The 26,837-nt window shown below is 36.9% G+C and overlaps 1 protein-coding gene across 2 annotated transcripts in view; it reads right to left on the reverse strand.

The window, feature by feature from the left end:
* LOC101741547 (solute carrier organic anion transporter family member 74D) overlaps nucleotides 1-26,837 on the reverse strand; it is an 87,633-nt gene that overhangs the window by 44,444 nt on the left and 16,352 nt on the right. Inside the window, exon 1 of one of the 2 annotated variants that reach the window (XM_012695705.4) lies at nucleotides 2,967-3,117. The exons of the other annotated variant lie outside the window; for it this stretch is intronic. The gene's annotated coding sequence lies outside the window, so the exon portion shown is untranslated. Of the gene's footprint in view, nucleotides 1-2,966; nucleotides 3,118-26,837 lie in introns of those variants that run through there. 2 annotated transcript variants of the gene reach the window in all.

The raw sequence follows: 26,837 nt of genomic DNA on the forward strand, positions 1-26,837 counted from the left end.
CTGTGTGGGTTAATTTACTCGCCGAGCCCTGCGTCGCCGCGTCGTAAGCGACGAGTTCGACGAGAACGATGACCGGGCTGACAACTTGGACTCTGTCACGCACATGTGGTTTCCAGCACCAAGTTCCCTTTCATTCCACTCCCATAAGGGGGTAGTTCAGATCAACGATACTCCTATCTTACGGAGTATTTGGAAAATTTTAATCTCTTAGATAATTTTGTGTTTACAAAACATGTGTGATGCCCTGAACTATTCGAGTTGAGCCGTCCATATCCTGTCTAGAATAATACCAATCGCCTCGGAGTAGCAGGTTCAAGGCCACTTCTTGAACCATTGCTCTTACTCATCCACAATGCGTAGGATTGATTTGTGCTACTGATGGGTCAGACTTTGAGATTACCTCCTCTTCTCAATAGCAATTCCTATAAATGAAGTTTAAAATAACTAAACTGTAGGCTGTTTTGATATTGACTATGTCGGTCAGCGCCATTGGGGGGACAGCTCAAGCTGAAAAAGCATTCGCCTACGTGGGGTCTTAGTTCATCGGCCGTCTTTTTCAATGGCAGAAAAACAAAATTAATACACATGTATAAATTCTTATTTTGTACGAGTATTATATAAACATCTATACTAATGTTATATTAATTTGGAAGTTTTTATGTACGGATGTTTGTTACTCTATCACGCAATTTATCTGAAAGGCCTTTTGATAAAATTTCGCTTCAAGACAGTCTGTATAACTTGAATACATAGGATACATTCTAGTGGTGGATGGAAGTTTGATCTCTTGTGAGTCCAGACGGGTGGGTAGGTACCACCACCCTGCCTATTTCTTCCGTGAAGCAGTAATGCGTTTCGATTTGAAGGGTGGGGCAGCCGTTGTAACTACTATTACTGTAATACTGAGACCTTAGAACCCATATCTCAAGGTGGGTGGGTGGCGACATTTACGTTGTGGATGTCTATGGGCTCCGGTAAACACTTAACACCAGGTGGGCTGTGAGCTCAATCACCCATATATGCAATACATAAATAAATATCGTGACATAAACCGGCCAACGGTTCATAGTATTTTTCTGTTATAATAAATGGGATACTATGATCTACAAATCGACTGCTAGTTTATGGCCCAAAGAAAGTAAGTACCCTCCCGGGAAAATACCGTGTGTTTCATTCTTTCTGAATTACAAATTTAAAATAATCAAAACAACGACACTAGTAATATGTATAATTATAGAACTAAAGATATAATTATCATCGAATAAGTAAAGGAAAATAAACATGTTTTTATAACATAATCTGATAAAATATTACTTTAAGATGTGCTAATTATAATTTTAATAACATTCACAGCAATTCGATACTCTTTGTATGTAGATACCTTGGAGCAAGTTCTACTATTTTAATTGACCGTTCACTTAAGGTCAACCCAACGACGCCGCGACGGTTAATATTACTCACCAACTCCGTGTACCTGTGTGTAATTCAACCCTTCGAACAAATAAAAGTATACTTTACACTTTTTAATGAATACAAAATAAATTAAAACTCGCTGAAAAATATTACGTAGTTTTCGATTTTCCACCACGAACTATTTGAACTTGAATTGCTGTGTTAATTTTTACATAGCACTGTTTTCTTATTCGGTTTGCTTATGTGAGACGACCCATGTCTCAATGTGAATTGCGACTTTTACGTTTTGATGTCGACGGGCTACGGTAACCATTTATGATCGAGCGGACGAGTCATGAGCTCGTGGACAAATCTATAGTTGTAGACCTCACTCAGAATAAGGCAAGCTCAACTTTGAAATGCCTATTTGAAAATAAATTTAAATAATAAAAATAACCTCTGTTTATCAAATAATTTATCTAAAACCGGTTTTTGTAATACAAGTATTCAAGGGACATAACTAACAAAAAAAAAAAAATACAAGTATCGCTGACAAAAACCACAAACAGAAACGAAATAAAATACCACAATAGAGTGAGTGGAGTGATTAATATGAATTTTTTTTTTACATTTTTTATTTATTGCTTAGGTGGTGGACGAGCTCACAGCCCACCTGGTGGTTACTGGAGCCCATAGACATCTACAACGTAAATGCGCCACCCACCTCGAGATATAAGTTCTAAGATCTCAGTATAGTTACAACGGCTACCCCACCCTTCGAACCGAAACGCATTACTGCTTCACGGCGGAAATAGGCGGGGTGGTGGTACCTACCCGTGCGGACTCCCAAGAGGTCCTACCACCAGTGATAATATTATATTTACTTAATTAGTTGTATCAACAAAATGACCACCCATTTAACAACTGCGAATCGACAAAAAGGTACATGACAAGCTTTACCCAAATTATAAGTACAAACGACGGTGCAGTAGTTGACAACATCTTGAAATCAAAAATAAAAATATACGAAAAGAAATATAATGAAAATTCCAAAATCCAGATAACACAATTTCACTTAAGCAATATAGTTTAATAAACTACAGGTAAATTAGAGAAAAAAAAATAGATAAAACTTCATTCGATTTGGTTTTAATATATTTGGAAAGAATCAAAGTCCGAATTTTCATTTTACATAGTAAGACACGTAAGACAAGTTCCAATTCATCATTCAATAACAATCATCTGCATTATCGAATCGTTCAAAATCGGATTCGTAATAATCGTCGTTTTAAATAATAATATAAATAACAAAACTTATTAATAGCAATAAGTCAAGTGAAAGGACAGCCGCGCGAAGCGTATCTTCCGAGTGGGCACATAAACCAACCTATGACAGGAGACGCCCCAGAGCGACTGCGATCCAAAGATACACTGTACACGATACTGAACACGCTTAAACTATATGCCTTGACTTTTATTTGATTTATTAAATGTATCGTCATTGAAGGACATACACAAAAGTTATTTATTTAACCGCTCATTTATGTACTAAATAATACAAATATAGCACTCACTTTTTAGTTTGAACATCGACAAATCTTAGTAACTATTTTCAAAGGGCCACTTTAAAACAAATCTAGCTTTTAAGTTTCACTTCAATCGAACAATGGACTTTGTATCAACAAAATTCATTTAAAAATTTTATTGACGTCCGCACGACAGGAGTTTTAATAGAGTCTGCTTAGTGTGTTGCTTGGAGCACAAGTTTGCGCAATAAACACTGACATTGACATAACTCGCCTTGACATTGTTGAGATCATACACGGAGCCGCGTGCCAAAGCCTTCGCTACCAGCATCGCGGTCAAGACACTTTGGAGGCTCGCTAATCGAAGCTTGAATTTGAATTGTTCTAGCAAGAATCTATATATTAATACGTGAAGCAAAAACTTTGTATCCCTTTTTACGAAAATTGCGCGGACGGAGGAGTATGAAATTTTCCACACTTATAGAGATTATAGAGAAGAAGTGCACAATGCTAATATTTTTTTTAAATAATGCATAAAAGATACATTAAATCAATAAAGAAAAAACATTACACACACACTACATACCATGCGTTTGACGCACACACGCATACATACTATTTATTGTCAAACTTTTGTTCTTGACGTCTGTTGTCAAATTGAGAATAGATTAAATATTGTTTGTCTTTGTTAATATCTTTTATAGTGTAGTCTTGGCGAAATTTGTGATTATAGAAGTACAAAATACAATCATAATAGTGTACAAACTTACAATTCCAATTAATTATAGTCGAATTTCTACTACTGCGGGACCTCTAGTAACTATAAAACTATGCAGATAACTAATAAGTAATTGACGTAGCACCCACGCAGTTATACGTTTAATAGATTCATATGCTTTAACAATATAGTAATTTGTAATATAAATGATATTGTAAGCAATTTATTCTAGCAACACTATACGGCGAATATTTATAGATATTGAGACTCCAATCTTATCTCCACTTACCCGTTTATCTATTAGAAGACCCTATTTTCTTATACCTAGCCGTCAACAAAACTTTTCTAATAGGTTAAAAGATTGTAATAAACCATGAACCTCTTGATTTAGAATAACTCACGAGATCGTTGGGCTAGGAGGGCGAGTGTTTATACATATGGCGTGTATCCAAACAAACAGACCTTTTGTGCGTTCGTCTGTGTTTGGGTATATTAAAGTTTACATTGGCGGAACCTGATCGGTGGATTTTCAGTGATACACGGAGATAACAGTAACTTTAGGCTAACATTTGAATTCCATTTCAATCGATATCCGCAAAAGAATCAAGGATGTTTTTTTTATTGCTTAGATGGGTGGACGATCTCACAGCCCACCTGGTGTTAAGTGGTTACAGGAGCCCATAGACATCTACAACGTAAATGCGCCACTCACCTTGAGATATAAGTTCTAAGGTCTCAGTATAGTTACAACAGTTGCCCCACCCTTCAAACCGAAACGCATTACTGCTTCACCGTGGAAGTCAATCGTGAACATTTGTTAAGTGCGTATTTCATTAGAAAAATTGGTACCCGCCAGCGGGATTCGAACACCGGTGCATCGCTATATACGAATGCACCGGACGTCTTATCCTTTAGGCCACGACGACTTTTCGAAATGAAAAATGTGAAAGTGTAACGTGTAAGTGTGTAAAGTGTATGACCGAAAACGCAAGCAGACAAAAAAACATTATAACTAAAATAATTCTTCAATTATTAGCTGTAGGCAACGGACCGAGCGATGAAAACTCTCGAGATGAATAAAATCGTACCGTACCGGACAAGGTCGCCCCGCTAACAAATCACTAGTATCACCGATTTGACACTGGTCACCTCCACTCATTGAACAAAGTGGAACGTGTAAATGAAAGGATACCTTATAATCGTTTAACGAACTGACGCATGATGAAACAGATACACTTTTGAAGGCAACATCAATAATAAGTTCAACGAGAATTGAAAGTTTAAAGATTTTTTTATTTTATAGAAGACTTTTGTTTTTATTTTTAACTCTAAACAATCCAACGCTTGGCACTATAGGCCCCAAATGCTCACTTTGGGACATGAAAAGTTTAATCTAACTACAGTTACCCATCCCTCACATGATGATACACGACTTCTTTAAGGTAAACAAATATAGGCGGGTAGTAACTACCCTAATCAGCATAATTTTCCCTACCACGAGTAGAATGCTAGTTTGCATTATAATGGTATTTATTACGTACTCCACGCTTATCTGCCGATAGTTAAATAGGCATTTGAATTTGACTTTTCGTTGGTATGGGTCGAAAATGACCGAATGACGATGTAAAATTTTGTTTCAAAATTATATTTATGATAAGTCAAAAATTGACTATGTCATCAATTAGAACAAGATTCCTGACAACATTCTGATAAAATAATCAATTATCATATCAATTTAATTGAATGTAATGGAAAATACATTTAAAATATTTTACAAAATTAGTATATAATAATATATGAGTATATAGCAATTAACAACTGGAAAATTCGCTAATTTGTGAAACAAGTATTTCAGGTACTATTTGTGGATGAAATTATACATCACAAATTGGTTAATTAATGACTAAGAAACATTAAGACCAGAAGAATTTACGTGATAATGATATTATACTCAAAAATTAACCAGAAGACACTCGCATTTTTACTATTATTACATTACCTACAGAATCACATGATTTTAACGACACCTACCTTGTCCCTTTAACCAGTTTAATCAACAAAAGTAATCGAGTAAGATTTCTCCAAAAAAATCACGTACTTCTTCTATGCAAATAGCAAAAAATCGATACAGGGCGATCGAGGCGTTGTTTTAACGATAATGTTTTCATCGCAGCCGCCCAAAACATAAAGTAACGTTATATTCTGAAGTGATCACACACTTTCACCGGGCCTTTTAAAGTGTTAACAAACACTTTTCTGAACGTTTAAATTACTTGCGCGATTCGCATGTATTCTTAAATTGTAATACTTAAGATCTAGTGACTGCTAAACACCAAATATTACAGCACTGAGCTAAATCAGTTTGATCTTGAAACTTTTAGTCTCCAGTCACATCACAAGCGTTAAATGAAACAAAGATAAACAGTAAGGTGTCTCAAGTGCACTATCCAAATAACTCCAGACGCAAATACGCTAAAACAAAGCGAAAACCAAACACATATGTGTTAGTTTAAATTTTTTTATTAGCTGTCTACTAAAAATGCGTAAATGAAAAATTTGTTTTTTCCTGATGAATTGTACTAAATTGCACTAATGGCTCATGTGTAGTGACATAAAGTGAGAATATATTAGGGGTTAAAATATGAAATTGTCGATTTGTACTGGAAAATTAAAATTCGAAGTACCAATTACAATAAAACGCCAATTTCATACTTTAACTCTTATTAAATTAGATGTTGTGGATATACTCCTTCTTAGATTTAGCACTAAATTTTCTAAACTGAAAGTACATATTTATTTTATTCTTCTGCATAATTCTCAGTTGACATATAGAAAGAAAATCACTACGACTCTATCTACACTTTTTACGCATTAAATATTATACGTTCGTGTGTTCACCGTTCGATATTAGCAATAGATCCAAATTGTTTTTGTTTCTATTGAATTTTGAAGGATCGCTTCATATATGATCGTAAAAATGTGTCTCTCTCTCTTCGATCGGTCCCTCACTGCTGAGGATCGTGACTCCGTCCGATTCCGTCAACCAGCTGTCTCCATCGATCTGGCCCTGCAGCCCGGTGGAGTGCGTCGCTGACAGGTATCCCCAGTTCCTCCGCTATTTGGTCCGACCATCGTTTGGGACCTATAGATCGTAAAAATGTGTAGGTACGTCTTAATTCATACGGAGCTAATAAAAATCAGAGTGCCGCAGTAAGTTGCCGTAAATATTAAACAAGGCTGCAGACATTCGGGTCGGTGGCTTGTTTTCTTCGTTCGTCTTAACATAACAATCGCAGCTGTTTAAATAACAATGACATCGGTCCCTTGAAACAAATCACACATCTTACAATGATACTCTCATTCTAAATTGTCCTTATTTATTGTTACTTTTAAAAGCAGACGATCATAACGGTACTTCGGTCGATCATTAATCATAATAGATTAACAATGTCAATATTAGACTGGCAAAAGCGTAAATTCTTGCACAGACGTTATATATACGCAAACCTTTTTGCCGCAAACGTTCTTACGTAGCGGCTCGAAAAGGTACGACAATTTTTTTTATCATTTTTACAATATTTTTTTTATTGCTTAGATGTGTGGACGAGCTCACAGCCCACCTGGTTTTAAGTGGTTACTGGAGGCCATAGACATCTACAACTTAAATGCGCCACACACCTTGAGATATAACTTCTAAGGTCTCAGTATAGTTACATTACCAACTTCATCTTAAAAAGTTTACGTTAATCCCTTAATACCAGAAAGGCAGATAGATGATCTTTTCAAATATGGCAACACCAAAAATATATAACCAAGACAAAGACACGAATACGACTTTTATCAACGACGAATTGAAACAAGACGATGAAAAAAAGAAAAAACTAAACAAAAACCGTCCGGTGCATGAAACTAGACTCGCTGGCTACAGCAAACTTCCATAGACTATAGTTTTTGTAACACGTTTAAAGACTTTTTGCTACGAAACTACTTTTATACTGTGCACTTTAAACAGCACGGCGAGCTTACTTACTTTATCGTGCACTATAAAAAACTAGTCATCGCCCAGTGGTCGAAATTCGAAATTAACTTAAATTATAAGTTTGAACATTATTAAGGTTCTATTGTCAAAGACATACTTTTTTAATCACAGGTTTCACCAAGGTTACACTATAGACAATTAATATTAAAGACATACAATATTAATCTATTCTTAATTTGACCACATAATATAACCATGTATAAACAACAAACAATGTATGTATATGCGTGTGTGTGTCAAATACATGATACTGTGTGTTATGTTATTTTAAATTAATTTAATGTATTTTTTATGCGTTATTAAACAAAAATATTAGTATTCTGCACTCCTCTATATATTCTATGAGTGTGGAAAAATTCATACTCCTCCATCCGCGTAATTTTCGCAAAAAGGTATACAAAGTTTTCTGCTTCACGTATTTAATATATAGATAGATATTTAGAACACGAACTGCTTATTTAATTTGACCAATTTTTTAATTATTATCGCGAGAAGCACCGCTGCATAAGATACAGATTATAGCCTAGTTAAAGTACAGGCGCCATTTATGTTTGTATGTTTTATTTTTAACGCATTAATAGTATTAGTAATTTAGCCAACTTTGAGGTTTGATAACATAAGTATGTAAGCAATTAAATATGTAAACAAAATTATTTAAAAACTCGTTAAGCCATCGTGTAATCTGTAAAACTTAGAGCTAAAGCGCTTTGATTGAGTATCTGTCTATAGGAAAACGAAATCACAGGATCTTCATGATGATAGAAGGTCTGAAGAAAATGGCGACAGTCAAGTCGTGTACTAGTCTCTTCAATTTATAACTTCCACGTCCCCGTCAGAGCAGTAATATCACCAATTCCTTAACTAACTCCCCTACTTCCGATTCTTGGTATCTTAAGCACTCTTCCCAGAATGTTTGAACTAATTTACTTTAGTATCATAAGTTAATTCTGTAAGTATCTGTGCCGTGAAGTGATAATCATTCGGCCCTGTTTATGGGGTAGATCATTCATTGTGCCAATGCAATCGACACCTAAATCTTATTTGTTAAGGTTGACGGTGAGATATACGTTTTTTTTTAGCGTAGAGTGGACGAACTCACAGTCCACCTGGTTGTTGAGTGGTTACTGGAGCCCACAGACAACTTGAGATAGAAGTTCTAAGGGCTCAGTATAGTTACAACGGCTACCCCATCCTACAAACCGAAACGCATTACTGCTTCACGGCAGAAATAGGTGGGGTGGTGGTACCTACTCGTGCGGACTCACAAGAGATCCTACCACCAGTTTATTAGTGGATCAGACTATGTACGTGAGAAATATTTTTCTTTTATTTGCGTGATATCGATCGAACGTACGATATGACTGTTAAAAATATAAGATATATTTTTTTAATAACGATTTATTCATTTAAAAAAAGCGTTACGTTTCCTTAAATTAAACGTTATAATTTTTTGGTTACAGGTAACACTCTTATAACACGGTATTTTACAATACGGTTGCACTAACACTAAAAGAAAAGCTCCTCAAAACACTCATATACCACGGTGCGACATAATCTACAACAAGATAACGAGATTTGTTTTAAATTAGTTAGAAAATTACATTATGCACCACGAACACATAATATATGGGAATAACAGAAAATTTACTGCTTATTTTTTATATATTACATGATAGATAAAAAAAAATCAGACAGGCATAGTTGAGATATTTCATTTAGATAATATATTCTCCTTTTTGTACTGGCTTCTGGTCCCATATAACACGGTTTCGTACAACACGCGACTTTGTAAGTACGTATCGACTAATGTTATAGGAGGATAAAAACAAATGCGTTTTTTATCGGATCGCATTTTCTATGTCTAGTCACATTGATGCTTTATCTAGCTAGTATAAGTATCATAAGGGTGTATTAGCTGTGTTGCATAGAATCGAATCATACATTCGCGAAGCAATTGCTCTTGAGTTGTTAGGTAACCTTCGGAGGCGCTCGGGCAGTTAGCAAATCCCACCCCTCCTGGTTGAGCCTTTGCTCGTCCACCTGTTCTGGTGAAACTGGAAAGGGCTCCGGACCACCAGTAATCTTTCAATCATAAAAAAAAAGAATCGAAGCGGAGCAATATTCAATCATCGCTTCACTGACATAACTGGCCTTACGCAGCGACTTGACCGCGTCTCTGTCAATTTTGACATTAATTTGTGACGGTAACCATCGAACACCAGGTTGTCTACGTACAAATGCAACAACAAATACAACACTCACTGTGTAAAGGCGATTGACCTTGGATTTACAAAACTTACTAACCGAGAAGTAAATGTCTATTGCAAACGTGGGCACTATGGGTTATATATTTACATGGTGCTTCTCGGGACTGGTTATTTTTAACAGAAACTGTGTAGCCAGTCTTAAGCAGTTTCCATATTTAATTATCGGCTTGCTGACTTGACAGCTCGTATGAATTTATTTTTATTTTTTAAAGAAGTCCTTTTAAAATGTCGCATGTTCGTTCTGATTAAATTTCTTGATATTTTCCAATTGCCTACCTGTTTCGAATACTCTAAAATTTCGTTATGCTTTCAAGGCTTCTAGATCATCTTTAGTTTGGCCCGAATTTTAAATTTTAAAAATAATTAATGATTAATGATTTATGTACTTGTTTAAAAATGATCAGAGTTGTGTACCCTATTGTACAAAGTTGTTCATATATCGATTTCAAGTAGAAACCTTGCACCACTATATCAATTCTCACTCACATGGAAGGCATTTGCCTTTTGGCCAACAAGGCAATATGTCAGATGATTTATAGCATATCTGTACATATAAATACGCCTTTGTATTTTCCAATTCATAATATTTATTTTTAAACCAATAAAATTTAGAATACTAATATTTAATTGTATCTTTCAATAGTTTGGACATACCATATAATTCATAGGTATTATTTTTTATTAGATTTAAAAAGAAACGGTACACCAGGGAAAACCCGTCAATGTGAGATTCAAGGTTTTAGACGCAGGGCGCGTTCGTTGCTCAGTACTCATAGAAAACGTTGCGTGTGTTTCGAAAGATAAATATTGACCTCTGGTCTGAACTTGACTTTTCCAGAGATTACATTGTTATACGTATGTTGACTACGAAGCTGTGTATGTAAATATAAGGCGAGTGAAACAGGATTTCGAGTCAAAGAACTTTTTGAGATAAGAGGGAGCTTCTTTCTCACACATATGTGTACTTGAGAGGCACGTTACGAAATTGAACGACGTGACCTCGGATGACCCAGTGTAGATGACCGATAGCAACTCAATCTACTAACGAATATTTTAATTATCGTATTCCTATGCTAAGCTCACAGCGCAACTCACAAGACATGACGTAGAAATAAATAAGAAATAGAATTGATTTGAAATAAGCACTATCTTAATTATCAAAATAACAAGAATTGCTAGCTTACTGGTGGTAGGACCTCTTGTGAGCCCGCACGGGTAGGTATCACCAACCTGCCTATTTCTGCCGTGAAGCAGTAATGCGTTTCGGTTTGAAAGGTGGGGCAGCCGTTGTAACTATACTGAGATCTTAGAACTTATATCACAAGGTGGGTGGCGCATTTACGTTGTAGATGTCTGTGGGCTATGAGCTCGTTCACCCATCTAAGCAATAAAAAAAAATGCAATTGTCAGTGGTGTTAATATATGACCCCTATGAGCAATAGAATTCATCAATTGAATGCTACAAATCACTGTTAGTACGGAGTGCTCCAATGACGCACTAGCATCCGATAGAGGGACGTTAGAAGTACGAGAGACCGCAAAAAAGATGTATCAACCCAACAGATAGCTGTTACGGCCTGGCCACGGGGATCGGCGGTGCGAACAGCGAAGCGGTGGGCGAGGCGACCATTCGCGCAGCACCGTTTGCAGGCCACGGGTACTCACGTTCGCCGCCGCGACTAGTAAGGAAGTCCGACAGCGAAATGTCTATATCGAAATTATCTCGATATTGCTTACAAATTAATAGTTTTTTGGTTCAGGACCTATTATTTGGAAAAGATTGTGAAGTACATGATTTGAATAAGAATCGGAGTATACCTATAGATGGAGAATTCCACAAGAAGTACGAGAAATACTTTGGGTGGCTAGACTTCCAAATAGCTGGTCTAGCTAGTATTTCAGCTATTTTATTTTTTTATTGCTTAGATGGGTGGACGAGCTCACAGCCCACCTTGTGTTAAGTGGTTACTGGAGCCCATAGACATCCACAACGTAAATGCGCCACCCACCTTGAGATATAAGTTCTAAGGTCTCAAGTATAGTTATAATGGCTGCCTCACCCTTCAAACCGAAACGCATTACTACTTCACGGCAGAAATAGGCAGGGTGGTAGTACCCACCCGTGTAGACTCACAAGAGGTCCTACCACCAGTAATTACGCAAATTATTATTTTGAAGATTTCATTTTTATCACACGATGTTATTCCTTCACCGTGGAAATCAATCGTGAACGTTGAGTGTTGTTGAGTACGTATTTCATTACAAAAATTGGTACCCGCCTGATATTCGAACACCGGTGCATCGCTCAACACGATTGCACCGGACGTCCGTTAGGCCACGACGACTTTAAAAATATAAAATAAAAAATAAATAAAAAATATAAAAATTTCGGCGTTAATTTTTCGCGGCGAAAACAACTAAACTCATTTAATCACTGTACTATTCGCCGCGACTACCGCTCGACTCCGTGGCTTGCGCCGTCCGTATTCATGCATTTGTTTTGCTCGCCCGCCGCATCGCGCGATTCGCTCGGTACATTTCGCCGGTCGCTTCGCCGGTCGCCGGTGCGCGTGGCTTGTTAGGTACATTTCTATGCGCTTGTTTTAGTCGCTAGACGCTTCGCCGTTCGCACCGCGCGAATATTCGCATCGGCGAATGTCCCGTGGCCAGGCTGTTAGTTGACCTACATCTATGACCTCGTTACGGCGAAATCGCAATGTAATTTCGCGACGTAAACTTTTCGGAACACTTTTACTTTGGCACCGAACTTACGGTTCAGCGACTCGATATACGGATCGGAAATGACACGAATTTCTCTTTCATTGAACGGGCCAAGAGCTTCAGGCCGTCTCCGGGCAACCTCGAAAAGGAACCGCTTTTGTTGTTTTAATTAAACCGGCTTAACTGTTCATTTTATTATATTGAATACTAACCGTTTATTATCTTCGGTTATGGTCGACGAAATCTTAACCTATTTAACAATATGACCATTTAATTGATCGTGAAAAAAAACTGTGCCAGTTCATGTTGGTAAATCTACGGTAAATAATGTTGTAGTCAGGATTTAAATAAATAATAAAACGAATTTACTCCATTGGAAATAATGTATGCTTATGTATGATCGATTTCTTTCAGTCTTCAATTAAATGTATAGATTGCTGCTAATAATTGTAGAGAACACGCATGATCAAATATTTGACTTTTATTATAAATAAAGCTGAAGTCCTGGTTATCACAGCCATGACCCTCTACTTGAAAAACCTCTTCAAACATTTTGGCTGCGAGGAATACTACCAGAACTAAAAGTCGAAGATATTTTCTTTGTGTCCTAGTGCAGGCTAGATCTGGCTTTGGATATTTGGCCAAAGTTATAAAGTTATAATAATGCCATCGATCGATAGGACTACAAATTTGTAAATATTCCGTTACATAGATACAAGGCAAACTAATACGGGCGTCTTAAATGACTGAAATTCCGACCACTCCAAAAAAATCAGCTCCCAACCCAAGTATATTCATTCCACTAAAAATGTATTCCAAGTCTGAAAGAATAAAGTGTCAGGTGACTAATACCAGACATGACCCAGTTAGTAAGGATCAAACATCACAATAGCATAATCTCTACTCCCGTTCATCAATGGACGACAGAATTTTGAGATCCCCCAACAAGATCACGACATGTTTCACTGTAATCTTCTAATTAGGGAGTCGAGTTCGAGGCGGAAGAAGATTTTATGATGATTGGCCAAAACATTCTGTCAAGTAGCGGTAACGGATCAGCTAGAATCACATCTGATGACACCAACAATACGATACTCATCACTGCCACGTTTAAAGCTAGACAGTGTAATCCAAATAGTCTAAATTCTAGAACAATATGGAAGGATTTTTTTAAGTTCACTTCATAGTTTTGCCATTAAAGACTGATTAAGTCAACGGCCCTGCTGAACAATTATAAGATACTTATGCCAAATTATTATCAGGGCCTACAGATTCCGCAACATTCCCATGTCTATAAATTGCATTAATGGTTCTTAAATGAGAGCATATTGTAATTTAAAAACAACTGAATAGCGCCAATACCAGCATTCTCTATCCATTGTTAATGAACATCCCCTATGCATTCTATGTGATAGTGATAATCGCATTATTTTTTTGCGCACTATTGACGTCATCGATACGTGAATCCGACAGAATCACGCGCGGTTTATAACACACAACTTTCTCTAGGCTGCGCAATCGCATTTGCTTATTTTTCGCTGCTTTTTTGCACGTTACATTCGTTGAATGAAAACGAGTTTACAACGTAGGCTTTGAATACAAAACAATACGTTTCGCATTCAAAATTGCCAATACCGAATTCGGTAATCAGGTGAAAATTTCTAAAACAAAGAAGCCGTATAAAAGTACATTAACTCGATAAAGCGTTCTCTTTGAAGTACGAACATTCCAAATGTTAGAAATAAACCCAATGAAGTCGTACAAATCGTCAATATAATATGTAAAATAACATCTATACATTATATATACAATTCAGGTGGTGGCGTTATTTACAAATAAAACCACACAATAATACATTTCCGAACGCTTGAATAACCTTAAAATTTCCAACCGAATAAAATCTCGAGTAATTTCATGTAAACACATTTTACGTGTTAACAGTTTATTTGTAACAAGCTTAAGTAGGCCTAGCAACGTTGAAATGTGATATTATATCTTTGATACACAAAAATTTACACACAAAGTTTACGTTTATCAAAATATAAATACTGCGCAGCCTGTATTTTTATTTTGATAAAAATAATTTGTCAAACAGAACCGCTTCTTTCTGTGCCTCGGTATAATATATTCTATGAAATGCAGGCGTATGAGAAATTAATTTGAATACATTTGAGAAGAAGAAAGAAAGAAAATGTGCGCGGGCACCTCTCTCCCTTGCCTTAACAGTATACAACAATATACGAAACGTAACTCTCTCTCTCTTTCTATTTTCACTAACTTATATCTCCCTCTCAACTTCCATTCGCTGATCACACTTTTCGTAACGCACTCGTCAAGCATTCACCAGCTTATCCCCCAAGTCAAGGGCACGTAAAGAAGTTTTACTTAAAAAAATAAAAACTCGCATATCACCCTCCCCGTTTCGATTGGACAATTCCATAAATATTCTCAAAAAAAAAACATCCAAAACTTCAACCCAATCAGATAAACCACACGCAACGGCTTCACGAACGGACAAACAAATAATACTTGTTATAATAAACAAACAAATTTTATTTATATACAGCGAGTAAAGGGTTTGTTTTCGAAGCGTTTTTACTGGTGGTAGGACCTCTTGTGAGTCCGCACGGGTAGGTACCACCACCTTGCCTATTTCAGCCGTGAAGCAGTAATGCGTCTCGGTTTGAAGGGTGGGGCAGCCGTTGTAACTATACTGAGACTTTAGAACTTACATCTCAAGGTGGGTGGCGCATTTACGTTGTAGATGTCTATGGGCTCCAGTAACCACTTAACACCAGGTGGCCTGTGAGCTCGTCCATACATCTAAGCAATAAAAAATAAAAAGCAACAGAATGATAGCAAAATAAAATACATATAATGTAGAAAATAATTCACTCGTTAAAATAAGCACAAAATTCCTTATCGTCTGGTCGGCCCGCAATGAAAACCAAAATGACTAGCGGTTGCTGACAATGTAAACTGATTAGCAACTGTGTTACTTTTCGAATTGATTAATATAATTTTTATATTTTTTTATCCTTCTAAATATTAGAAGGATAAAAAAAATTAAAAGTAGATTGAAGAGTTATTTAGGTTCTAAATAGCAAAACGTGAATACTAGGTGCAGAGATAATGCAATGGTCTGCGGCTTGTGATTCTGTAGAGACCTATTCCTCTAAAAGCCTTTACATATATCTGTTCTAATAAGATCTCGGAAATCGAACTCAATCTCAGTCAAATTTTAGAAAGGAAGCGATCACAGCTAATCATTAATATTAAACAAGCGTATTCAGTGACCTTAAAATTATATGAATTAATCCTGCGGTGAATCGGTGAGCTACGTACAATTAACAAATGAATTTGAAAGAAATTAAATTTTTGCGACGTACTTTTTTTTAACATTACTCGGACACTTAAAAATCGGTCGCTGTTTAGGCTAAGCGTTAACGCCGTAACTGATAACAATAGGTAATACTTCGGTATGAGTTAAAACGCTCGAGAGTGAAACTAACACAAAACCACAGGCGGAATAACTTTCATCTTTACGAGATAACGAAAGCGTACTTTTACTTTCAATCGCACAAGATCGGTAAAATACATTTTCAGAATATGCATTTAAATCAAAATCATTTAGGTACGTTGTGATTCCATATTCATTTTATGCGCACGCACGAAAATATTTACTTTGCAATTATCGTCCGGGGATTATCTCAATGGCTTGTTCATTACAATCCAGACGAGACGAGATTGGCGAAAGACGAATTCTTAGTCTGCTATGGTAACGAAAAACCAGTCCAAAAACGAAGCTTCTAAATTTAAAAAGAAATTAAAAGAAAAAAAAAGGTTTTAATCATGTGTACAACTAAAGAAGCAACGGCATTTTGAGTATGGACATTTAATATAATTAAATTAAATATAAATATAAAAAGTATAAATAATTATAATTTCTAGTTTTAACATTCCAACTCGTTGTGTCAGGAAATAAAACAAATTAGTATACCTATCTATGTATACGAAAAAGAAACAAATATCTGAAGGGCGCCTTCGATTAGCACTTACTAAACCTGACATATCATCCAGAACGAAAAACAATACAAAAACGAAGTCTCTTAAATTCGTTTTCGACCGTACACAAATACGTCACTCACCGCGACCCAGATTTTGAGATACGAAAATAAAAGCCCATAATAAATTTTACCACGAAAGGAATCAACGTTGAAAATGACGACACTCATGAGGCACAACAGGAAAACATTCGTTCATTCAAAGATGAGAGAACCGAACGGGAAATAGCGAAAGACTAATGCGAAAGCGAAACCTCTCTTAATTACTTTCATTTGTACAGAAACTGTTACAGTAGGTCTCCGTCGACCTAGATATCTCGATTTGCATTGAATGTACACATAATATTTACAGTATCAATGACTATTCACTTTGGATCAATGAACGATTTTTTTTATTGCTATTGGACACGAAACTGGAGTGGAAGAGCTGGTGGGCGAATGGTAAGTCTAGAATGAAAAGAGATAATACAACTGTAACATTTTTGGCGCCAGTTTCAATAAGTAAGACCCCGGGCGTAGCATTGTGATTTAAAGGATCGGGTAGACGTTATCCCGCTGCGAATCAAACTGGTGGTAGGACATCTTGTGAGTCCGAACGGGTAGGTACCACCACCCCGCCTATTTCTGCCGTGAAGCAGTAATGCGTTTCGGTTTGAAGGATGGGGCAGCCGTTGTAACTATACTGAGACCTTAGAAGTCGTATCATCATATGCTACTCATATCTCAAGGTGAGTGGCGGTATTTACGTTGTAGATGTCTATGGGCTCCGGTAACCACTTAACATCAGGTGGGCTGTGAGCTCGTCCACTCATCTAAGCAATAAAAAAAAACTTCATCTCATCTATTAACGTGAGCCGCGATGTTTATGCTATGGTCAAATGAAACATTTTAACTTGATTTATTGTAACAATCATGCGCTGACCTTGCTTCTTATCAAATGGGTTAAATTACAAAACCTACTTAGATGTTGTTAGTGGCACAGATTTCGGTGCGAAGGGTCAGATAGATTTTACACAATACTTGTTTTTGATGAATTTGATTTTACACCACTGCTTTTTTATCCTACTTAACTACCAGAAGCCTCAAGGGGATATTCTGGTTTCATCTTAATTGGGAGGCGTGCTCGCCGTGCCCAAGCTGTGTGGAGTTGCTAAAACGAACCCCTAGCAAGAGCAATGCTTCGCTGAATCTACCACCGGATCGGAATCGCAACCCACTGAGACGATCCAGTGGGTCGTGTCTATGGGTTAAGTTGCACGTCAAAGTCTTCGTCGCATTCTACGAATTCAATAACGACGGCCACCTACAACTGCCAATGACTTCGAGCTCTCGTCCAAAAATTAGATAGTACCATTCTCTTTGTAATAGATATTCGCTCCGGTAACCAATTTATGTCATATAGGCGGGAGGCTGATCTGTCTTTCTGAACTAACTAAATAACCTGTAGTGATAAGGTTAAATTTAAGTCTTTAAGTTTAACGATAAGCAATTTAGAAGCTATAAGCGAACAGATGAGCTCATTCACATATGTCAATGTACCGTTAAAATATAACAGTTAGTCACCAAATTCTTCTGAAACAAAGACATGCGACAACCCATAGCAGAACTAGATGCCGTATGACGCGTAATTCTTACTAAAATTTTATCTGAGATCTAGGGGCAACGAAAACAACAATGTTTCTGATCGTTTTTGGACTTTTGTATCCTCAAACGGGTTTTTACGAAGGCCCAGTATAGGTCCAATAGGGCAGCCGTTTTTCCTTCTTCCGAGTGTAACTAGAATATCCCCTTAGGTTGCCAGCGATTAGGTATAAAAAAACGGTTTTCCAAATGCGATTCAGCATTAGACCTAATATCCTAAAGTGTATTGATAGCCAGTTTGACCATTCACTCTAATAAGCAAACATGAAGCGTCTTAAACTATTCTTCTTCTGAGTCGGTATCTTCATTTCTGAAGGTCGTATCTAGTTTGAAATGTTGACCACTCAATGGACTTTGCTTATCCACGTCTTCCTGTCCTCGGCGGTCTTTATATTATAGCCTCGGTTATTGACAGGCCAGTGAGCGTCTTTACTAGATAAAACCACCGGGTAGGTGAGCGTGCTCTTCTCCCGTCAACCTGACCAATTACCATTAGCTTCTCTAAATTATATCAGGCTCTTGAACTACAACATATTTAATTATGTACATACTGTACACGTTATTTCTTAACGCACCCACAGTAACTTAACGTGGCGAGATAAACGTTATCGGTTGTTCAACTCGTATTTTTTAAATAGACAAAAAACAAATTACGTTATTTATTTTTGTGCTCGATTTTAAATAATGTCGTAATCACATTGATGCTCAGGGTTAACAGGATATTTTTATCTTCACTTAGTACTGTCGATGACTTTATTTATGTTAATATATGGATTGCAGTGATAGATATTGATTTTTAAATAAAACTTAATAAACAAATTTAAATAAAATATTGTGTAGCAAATATGTGCTATAATTTCGAAAAAGATTTTGTTCTCAAACGCGTAAATAGTTTATTAAAACCAGCGGCATCAATGTATTCATTACAAATTTTTCGGTGAAATTTTTGTAGCCTTCATTTTGGGCAACTCAAGCGCAACTTTTGTTTTGATTCCAACATCTGATTTTTCATATTGATTTAACTAAATGAATACTACTTAAAACAGAACATCAGATGTGACGTGTGATTTTCGAATTTTCAAATTTATGGCGTCTCGATTAGACGTACAGCCTTTCCAAAAAAAAAACTTAAAACAAGAACAGGAAAAAGGCGCATTATGTTTCGTAAAACTCATTATTTCTCGTGTCTATTTTTATCTATTTGTTGCCAACGTGAACTTACCTGTAGTATCCACATGATTGCGGTGAAGCTTTGCATTTCATATTTTAGCGGCATATTATGATTCATAATATAAGTGTACATACTCCCTTAAATTATCTCTTTCGCTTCTATCAAATCGTATTCATCTGATCCAAATGACTAAAGCAGATTTTTAGTACTCTAAAGTTCAGATTCAAAACGCACAAAATAAGCATAGATTAAAAACTGTCTTTTGATTTCGAGTTTAATCCGTTATAACTAAGAAAACACTAAACAAGAGAAAATGTACTTATCAAGTTTAAAAACATGTTTACTAGTAAGTGTATGATATGAGCACAAGTCCCTATTGAAGGAAGAGGTCGAATGTCTAGAGGTCGCAAGGATAAGGGAGTGTAAATTATTGAAAACGAATGTAGTCAAATTGATTCTTTTGTACTTTCATTCACAATCGAAAGCTACTGTAGAGAAAACACATTTAATACCTTCTCTTTTTTTATAAATCTTATATTATATATTATTATAAAAATAAAAATGAATTGCTGTTTGTTAGTCTCGCTACAACTCTAGAACGGCTGGATCGATTTTGGCTAATTTTGGTTTTGAATTATTTGTGGAAGTCCAGAGAAGGTTTAAAAGGTAGATAAATATGAAAATGCTCAGAATTAAATAAAAATAACAATTTTGTTTTTCCTTTGATGTGTCCCCCGTCGGACGGATTCCTTTTGTTTGTTTTAAGCTTATTTTATACAAAAGTTTAGGTCTTTTATTTATCGATTGAGGCACTACGAAGTCTGCCGTGTCAGCTAGTTTATTATAAATTAAGAAAATAGGAAATCTTCTACGAAAGTTTTGAAGTTATAAAATACGCTTCGAAAACTGTAATTTATTATTGATTTCTCCACTATTTAATGGATGTTATTATACATATAAACCTTCTTCTTCAATCACTCTATCTATTAAAAAAAACCGCATCAAAATCCGTTGCGTAGTTTTAAAGATTTAAGCATACATAGGGACAGACAGATATAGGGACAGAGAAAGCGACTTTGTTTTATACTATGTAATGATAATTTGTGACCGACCACAATTTATTAGCACAAATGAAATCATTCTGTCCTGATTTCGTTAATTTTATACGAAGGTGAAACGTTAACGAAAACAACAAATTACAAAGTAAATCTCGGTTGAGTTCGTTAAAATTGTTTTTGGGAAGTTCATGACGAGTCTACAAATTGAACCATCCATTAGGTACATGAAAATGTTTAAGGCCACAAAACGACGTCGTCCTAATTTGGTTTAAGTAATCTCTCGAGACATTCCGTGTGTTTAATTAACCAAAACATTAAACGCTTTGTACATTTTTAAGACTGATAAAAAAACCCGTATATACCAGACCGGGATTCTCAACTCAATGATTCATGGAGCATAAAAATTATGAGGCTCCTTTTGAAGCGTAACGCAAACGTACAATTTTTATTTATTGCTTGGACGTGTGGACGAGCTCACAGCCTACCTGATGTTAAGTGGTTACTGGAGCCCATAGACATCTACAACGTAAATGCGCCACCCACTTTGAGACATAAGTCCTAAGGTCTCAGTATAGTTACAACGGCTGTCCCACCATTCCAACAGAAACGCATTACTGCTTCACGGCAGAAATTGGCGGGGTGGTGGTACCTACCCATGCGGACTCAAAAGAGGTCCTACTACAAGTAAAGAGCAAGCATTTGTTTTTTTAACATTTCATAAAGAACTTATTATTTTCGGTAACATTTTTATATTGAAAAACAGGATCGTGTTATCGAAACGCGGTAAATATATTCATTCCAATAATATTTCGTAACGTTTGGATAAAGGGAGATATCACTGTTTGCATTGGCAACGTGAATTACATACATATGTATATGTCTGTTTATTTATTGGGAATTTTTGGAACGAAGTACCTTATGGGACGATGCGGTCGGGTACACTAACCGGGAAAAAACGTCCGTAACGTAATATTTTTATTATTTATGTATAGTCTTAGTATGATAGCTATACAGTATATAATGTATAGTCTAAGTGATGACGGTTATTATTATTATTGATATAAATAGCTGTTTCTTTGTTGTATATTATTATATATTTTTTATAAATCATTTTGAATAAAATAAAGTTGATAATTTTGTAAAGTAGTTTTATTTTTATTAAATAATTAGTTTCTTTATACCTCGAATAGAACTTAAAATTAATATTTTTATAATAAGGTACTTCGTTCCCATCCGGTGTCCCACGACACCACACATCTTTTTTTATCATTTTACGCTACACGACAAAGTTTAAAACCAAAAGGATGCTAATAAAACACAACTAATGTAACTTTCATTAATGAAATCTGACTTGAAACGGGTATTCTCTCCGCGAATAACCCCAGACCTATGTCGTGCCTGTACGCGACAAAACACACGCACCGATCTCCAGCACTGATATGTTAATTTTATTGCACCAGCTTAAAAAAGATCCCAACCGGTTTTTTTATTTATTTCGAAAAGGAACGTAAGTGACACAAAATTACGACCTTCATGCGCATACAAACATACAGAGTGCCGATGTTTAAAAACGAGAACCTACAAAAAAAAAATTAAACATATTTACGAGTTTCTATATCATCGAAAAAAAAAAAAAAACAATATGTAAATGTTAGAGCATCTAAACGATATTTTACGATACGAATTTTGAAACTGAACATTTGCATGTATTTCATAACTGCTTGCGTAATATATCTAAATGGTCTAGTTCGAAACGCGAACGATCAAAAGTATCAACTTGTGACTTACGAAGATTTTCGGCGACGATATGACGATCCTCTGCAAACACTGGACGCACGTTGAAATTCGCGGATATGATCTAATGTGTAACGATACGACGCGGTTTATAATGGCTCCAGTTTTTATTTCGTTTAGAACCGGTAGTCTGTCCGAGGGGCCTCAACGCTCCGGGGGTATCACTTATCAATCGTTATTCCGATGATTATTGGCGGTAATTTGTTACCGAATGGCGTCGCGTTTCGCGTGCTGGCCGACCACGGAGTGCCGGCATGGAGGCGTCGCTCTTGTAAACAAAACGTACTGGTGGGGGCCACGCCGAAAAGCCTGGTCGAATAGTCACCGCTCACTTACGTCACAGCTCCTCTGTACCGATCTTACCGAGTGAGAATGCGTTCCGAATTTCCTAACCCAGAAACGGCTATCTTCAGTCACCCCCTCGTAAAAATATGATCAAATGCACTAAATACTGATTAATAATTCCTATTTTTTTTTTTTTTATTACCCTTGTAGGCAAACGAGCATACGGCCCACCTGATGGTGAGTGGTTACCGTCGCCCATGGACTTCAGCAATGCCAGGGGCAGAGCCAAGCCGCTGTCTACCGCTTAATACTCTCCACAAGCCTCGTTTGAAGAAGGACATGTCATAGCGCTCGGGAAACACCGTGGAGGTGAGCTCATTCCATAGCCGGATGGTACGTGGCAAAAAAGACCTCTGGAAACGCACTGTGGATGACCGCAGTGGCTCCAGGTAGTATGGATGAACTCTACTCCGGTGGCGGGCGGTGCGATGGTAAAAACGAGATGCCGGTATCATCTCGAACAATTCCTCAGAGCACTATTTTAGCTTATCGAGCAGTCCTGTTCATTTGCTGACAGTAAAATTACACGCGAACCTAAATAATACATAGAGGCGAGTCTAATGGACCGACAGATAATGAGGTTATCAACCACAAAAAGGTTATTTCTAAGGCAAAATCGTTTTCGGTATTACACTAAAATAAGAAACAGAGGAATTATGATAATAATTTTATCCGAGAAAAGCCGTTATCATAATTGAAACTAGCGAATTATTTCCACATTAGTTATAAAATTTTATTGAACTCATTTGAAAAAGTCAATAGGAAACTCACTTGTTTTACAAATATCATAATGCTTATTCAAACGCATTCATTATTATAAAAATAAAAACCTTCATCCGTCCTAATGTATTCCTCAAATAAACAAGTCACTCAACAGTCACCCTTCGAACACAGACCTTCTGTAGCAGTTCAGAAACCTTTTCGCGTCTAAAGAAACCGTTGCAGAAAATAAAAAATTGTTTTGTTATTAATAGTTCTCCATTTATTTGTCGTCAGAAGAAAAAAAAATACATTTTTCAAAGAACAAATTCAGCTGAGTATACTCGGGGTTCTCTAACCACACACGAAGGCTGTGTTTACTGAAACAAGATCGTTCGTGAACTATTAAATCCCGTCAAAACAAAACCCTTTGTTATTATTTTTTTCAGATCTTTGTTGTAAAAAGGACCAACGGACACCGAACATAAAACACAAATCTATTTTTAGAGGTTTTTTAACCTTATCACTGTTGTAAGTAAACGCTTTAATTCGGCGACATTATTTTTTTCCTTTGTTGGGACCTCTTGTGAGTCCGCACGGGTAGGTACCACCACCCTGCCTATTTCTGCCGTGAAGCAGTAATGCGTTTCGGTTTGAAGGGCGGGGCAGCCGTTGTAATTTTACTGAGACCTTAGAACTTATATCTCAAGGTGGGTGGCGCATTTACGTTTTATATGTCTATGGGCTCCAGTAACCACTTAACACCAGGTGGGCTGTGAGCTCGTCCACCCATCTAAGCAATAAAAAAAAATAATATAAAAACCATTCATTGTTAGCATGTTTGATGAATTGGACATTAAGAGGGAGCTTAGGGCTTTGGCTGTGAGAGCTAACATGCTCGCCCGCAGATTCGCACGGTGTAAGGATGAAGTCAAGCACACACTATTTAGGGCATATTGTCAGTCCTTTTACACCTGCAGTCTGTGGACTGAGTACACTCAAAAGACGTTTGGAGCCCTGCGCGTCCAATACAACAAGGGCTTCAAGGCACTGATGGGGCTGTCTCGGTACTGTAGCGCGTCGACGATGTTTGCGGAGGCTCACATAGATGGCTTTTACGCGATCATTCGTAAGCGCGTGGCCTCCGCGTGGTGCCGGCTCCGGGTCAGCCCGAACAGCCTCCTGGCCGCGATAGGGAGTCGCTATTGCTGCCCTATACTGAGGCACTGGAATGAAGTCCATGTTGGCTCAAGACCAGCCATGGTCAATGCAAAATTTTTTTTTTTTTTTTTATTGCTTAGATGGATGGACGAGCTCACAGCCCTCCTGGTGTTAAGTGGTTACTGGAGCCCATAGACATCCACAACGTAAATGCGCCACCCACCTCGAGATATAAGTTCTAAGGTCTCAGTATAGTTACAACGGCTACCCCACCCTTCGAACCGAAACGCATTACTGCTTCACGGCGGAAATAGGCGGGGTGGTGGTACCTACCCGTGCGGACTCACAAGAGGTCCTACCACCAGTGATTACGCAAATTATAATTTTGCGGGTTTGGTTTTTATTACACGATGTTATTCCTTCACCGTGGAAGTCAATTGTGAACATTTGTTGAGTACGTATTTCATTAGAAAAATTGGTACCCGCCTGCGGGATTCGAACACCGGTGCATCGCTACATACGAATGCACCGGACGTCTTATCCTTTAGGCCACGACGACTTCTATAATAAAATGAACTGCTTTTTTTAAAGAAAGATTTTGTATTACTAACACTACATATGGAATTTAATTCTGAAAAAAAAAAGTATTATTATTATTTTTGTATTGTGTTTCTCGAAATACTTAAGATATTTCGGTATAATGAAGATCACGGGCCTATGCCAAGTGAGCTTCATTTTCTACTTGCAGAATATTTATGTCTTCCTGCAAGAATTGACGGACTATGCGGCATGTGTTTAATATTGCGGCTTTTTGCATGGTCATGTACGTGTTCTCGGCTATGTCTAATATTTTTAAAGATTGGAGTAGGTGTTTAGGTATAACGCCTGTACTGGATAGCACCAGTGGTACGATTTCGGACGGACTTTGTTCATTTTCCAGATTCTTAAAATTTCTTCCTTTAATTCTGTATATTTATTTACTTTTTCAGCTATTGATTTCTGTATATTATTGGTGTTAGGAACTGCTATGTCTATTATATTATTATTGTTTCGTCCGTGACACAATAATGCCTATCGAGATACTAATAAAACATAAATTAGTATTGAAGTTTCACTGTTGGATGCGTGCCGCGGCAAGGCGGTTCGGCAGTTCCCAATCACGGGACCGCTGGTTTGAGAGGCTCACACTACCGTTCGACTTTACTTAATCGGATATAATATGTACATACATATGAGACCGTCAGCGCAAAAGTGGCCTGAGCTTACTATAGTAAGTATGGAGACAACGAGGTCTGAATTTACTTTTACACCTAATAGGAAAAAACAAAACGCGCAAAAATAAATGTTGACAAAGCCATCTGTTATCTATGGACGAAACTAGGGATAGGTCGGTTTTGCACCAAAATTTATTACGTTTTAAATAAATTGCAATCTAGTAGAACCACGAATATAAAAATGTAGGATAGGCCACTTTTGTGCTTACGGCCTCATATCATCATTATCCTGTCCTTCTTCCAGTTACCTGGGGTCAACGCAACATGTTTTCTCATGTTTCAACATGTCTTCTACCATATACCATTTCTTCGCTCACTCCCCTTTTACCCATATCGTCTTTCACGCAATCCATCCATTTCTTCTTAGGTCTACCTCTTCCTCTATATCCTTCCACATTCATAGTTAACATTTTCTTACCAACCTCATTTTCATTTCGTCTCATCACATGTCCATACCATCCCGAGCGCGCACTTCTCAGCTTCTCATATGTAAGTACATAAATTACAATCGGATATTGTGACGTTTACAGTAAGTAGTGCAACAATGTCAACGATCGTGGGACGATGTGGAAGTGAGGTTCCCTTTGTTTTTGTTTATCTAAATTTTTAAATGCAATTGTGTAAACTTTTAATAGAAACGAACAAAAAATGAGGAATAGTATATGTAATTAAAAAAAAAAAAAGATTTCCCAGCTATGTTTGTTTCACCGGTTCCACTCAAAGGACCGTGTCTTTTTTTCTTTTGGAACCGGTGGTAGAGATAACTTATATTGACATTGAATAATTTTTTTTTTATTTTTTATTGCTTAGATGTGTGGACGAGCTCACAGCCCACCTGGTGTTAAGTGGTTACTGGAGCCCATAGACATCTACAACGTAAATGCGCCACACACCTTAAGATATAGTTCTAAGGTCTCAGTATAGTCACAACGGCTGCCCCACCCTTCAAACCGAAACGCATTACTGC

Source organism: Bombyx mori, chromosome 5, assembly GCF_030269925.1.
Source record: "Bombyx mori chromosome 5, ASM3026992v2".
NCBI classification, from domain to species: Eukaryota; Metazoa; Arthropoda; class Insecta; order Lepidoptera; family Bombycidae; genus Bombyx; species Bombyx mori.